Genomic DNA, 3,134 nt, shown 5'->3' with positions numbered 1-3,134 from the left:
TTCTTTCCGCTGTAGTTTCATTCCTTTCATCTCCCCCACCCCTCTTATCTCTCACAGGATGGTCATGTACATAGCACCCGCAAGTGGCTTGTGGTGCTGCTGCTAGGAGGAAAAAGCAGAATGTCATGAGTTGCCAGGGGTTGTCAACCAGGGGTACACGTATGCCTGGGGGTACTTGAGAAAGCCCTAGGGAGTATATGTGGGCAGGCAGGGACAGAGCACTGCCATACATCATCCTGCGCAGGCACCACGTGCCCAGCTGGATGGGGGGAGGGGAAGATTGCATGCAGCGGCTGCCGCCACTCCGCATTCGGCTGCCTGCTACCCTCCCACCCTGCTCTGTGTCTGGCTGCCGGGGGTACACTGACCCAAAAAGGTTGAAAACCCCTGGTCTAGACAGTTTCACTATCTGCTGCTACTAGAGAAGCTTTGAATAGGAGCATCTGTGGCACAGCCCAGTATTCTCTACTGATGGTAACAGAGAAAAGACTGACACAGACCCCTCCAAATAAGAGGTGTACCAAGCCTACCACAGTACTAGAGGAACCCCGTGCTGCAGAAGGGGATGTCTTGGTTACATTTTGTGCTGAATAAGATGCCACAGCACCAGACCTTCAGACAAGAGCAAGGACTCTAACCCTGATGTCCTATGTGGGCACCCGCTGTAGTTTCAGACTGATAAATTACTCTTTTTTTGTTCTGTGGTGTTACTGACACACCTTATATACCATACTTCACCTCAGAAAGGGCTCTATTCTGATGACAAGGAATGTGTCCCAAGACTACCATCGTCAGTCTTTTCAGGATCATGAGGAAAGAATGTCTTGTATAAGTGCAAATTTATTTTTTATTCCATTTAGTTTGCCTTTCTGTATTTCATATATAAAGAAGTATTATTCTTACAGATCCTTTTAAATATTTTTTCCACTTTCTAAATAGTTGTTGATTTTTTTTTTGTAAATCTTGTCTTGTCCATATATTTTTCTTTCAATTTTTCCTTCCTTGGAACATCCCTTTTAATATATGGGTTTAGCCATTTACTGATTCGTAACATATTAATTGTAATATGATTAATCTGCAATTTGCTAAAAATATGCATTTTGTCTGAAAGATGTTTTCTCTTCTGCCTCCTTTCTTCCACTAATACTGCCAAGAAAAGGACTTACCTTTTTTCTTTCTTAGAATATTTTATTTATTCCCTTTCCATCATATGTGGGTTTAATAGGTTAGTCTTGGCTCTTGTACTCCTGAATGTATTCTGAGAAGAATAGACAAAAATAAATGTTTAAGGTGTCTATCAGGTCAGATTTTTTTCTTTCTGTTATTGTGTCCCTGTTCCTCTTTGCCCCAGTTTAGGTAAATGTTGGAAGTTTAAATCTAAGTTGTATTGTTCCCTTGGTGATTATGTATTTGTTTACGTACCCAGAGTTATTTATTTAGGGGTTTTTTGGTGGGGGGGAGGGGTAGAGGATGGAAAGATGGGTTTCTTTCCCAAGTGGAGACTTGAATGAAAACTCCTCCACCTGTACAGTTCCATTGTCCTAATTAGGAGCTCTGTAGCTACACATTTGCACTCTTAGGAGTGTTGCTAGGCCAGCTTCAACGACGGGCAGAAAAGCTGCTTTCTACTTGACATAGGAATTGACAAAACTATGCAAAGGGGGCATTTGCTGTTTCCCCTTTCCACGTAGGTGCTAGTGAGCTCACAGAGACTACAACATACTAGCCAACTTGGTTCATACCCCCCCACCAGGCTAGCTGTTAGAATAGGGGTGACTCATGACCTGATTTCTTCTTTCCCAGTAGCTGAGTGCAGAGGAAGGGGCAGGACAAAGCCTGGGTCCCCTTCCATCAGCAACATTTTCATTACTGTGTGTAGTGAGTCCAAACAACCAACTTCAATTTTTGTTTGGGACATAATGAATTGCTTGGCCAAAACTGGGGGGCCACATGTTGTTAGCACAGTTTGGGAAAATTGACCCTTCTTTTAGTACTTTATCCTTTTCCAGTGACTGCTGAGTAAGATTAGAAAATAAAGACCTAGGAAACAATAATGATTGATTAATCCATCTCAGTACTGTAATAGCTAGTTGGTTTGCTATTTCTGTGGTCTGGAGTGTTTGTTTATATAATGTTTGGGGGAGTTTTTTGCATTTTGATTTTGAAATTTGCTAAGAAAGAAGCAAACAGTATTCACAGAAAGTGTAAAGCTTCTTATTCAGATGAGAAAATGCACTCATCTTCTCCCTACTAATATTGTCTTAAGTGTTATACCTAAAGCTGACGTGCTGCTTGGTTCTCATAGTGTATGCCTCCGTGGAACAGAGAAGTTTATATGCGTGGGTTAACATGGGCTCATGGGATATAAGATATTACATGCCCATTATTCACTCTGAACTTGTGATAGCACGGTTTTCTGGACTTGGGAGTATAGGTGCCTACTCTTTATCAGCTCATGGAGAACTGTAACGACGTGAATGATGTAAGTACCTTAGAGAAACAGGCCCTAATCTTTAATCCTAAGAATATTTTAAATACTCCCTCTTCTACGGTTATTGCTCAGCAGTGCTTCTCTCTAGGAGATTTGGGGCACCTCTCTTTTCCTGATGAGTAATAAGCTGTAAATGCCTGTCTTCTGCTACTGAGAGATACCGGGGTCTCCTCCTTTCCCGGGGTCCTTTTTGAAGTGACAGGAATTTGTGCTCGGGGCAGATCCGTGAGGACCCTTTCCCCCCTCCTAGTGCTAGTAGGAAGGAAGGGTCTGTCCTCTGCCATCCCCACCAGATTTGGGGTCGCCTCTATCTCCCCCCAGCAATGAAAGGCAAAAAGAAGGTCCATGCCCTGCCCCTTTCCTGCGCGGGCAAGTCTCGGGGACCCGGACATGAGGGCGAGTGGGCAGGGGCCAGTCTCCGCAGCGGCGATGGGGGGCCGGGGAGGCGAGGAAGTCGCCTGGCAAAGGAGCTCCGTGGGCAGCGGGGAAGGGGAGAGGAAGGGAGGAGGCCCCGCGAGAGAGCGGCGCGGGGCAGGTCTCTGCCAGGTCTGGGGCCACGGTGACAGCGCCTCCCGGCCGCCGCCATCTTAAGCGCTTGCCTCCCTCCCGTGGCCTGGCCGGGCCGGGCCGGGCCGGGCCGGGG

General features: G+C 45.9%; 1 protein-coding gene across 4 annotated transcripts in view; it reads left to right on the top strand.

Moving 5' to 3' along the window:
- Window positions 1-2,343: 2,343 nt before the first annotated feature.
- Window positions 2,344-3,134, top strand: part of GPR155 (G protein-coupled receptor 155) — a 67,846-nt gene continuing 67,055 nt past the window's right edge. For 2 of the 4 annotated variants that reach the window (XM_019522945.1, XM_019522946.1), the window contains exon 1: window positions 2,344-2,482. The gene's annotated coding sequence lies outside the window, so the exon portion shown is untranslated. Of the gene's footprint in view, window positions 2,483-2,728; window positions 2,833-3,134 lie in introns of those variants that run through there. The other 2 variants (XM_019522942.1, XM_019522943.1) reach the window with 2 other exon arrangements.

The sequence above is a fragment of the Gavialis gangeticus genome, unplaced genomic scaffold, assembly GCF_001723915.1.
Source record: "Gavialis gangeticus isolate Ggan-Ray unplaced genomic scaffold, GavGan_comp1, whole genome shotgun sequence".
NCBI lineage: Eukaryota > Metazoa > Chordata > Crocodylia > Gavialidae > Gavialis > Gavialis gangeticus.
This window is presented reverse-complemented; position numbering and strand designations above follow the sequence as displayed.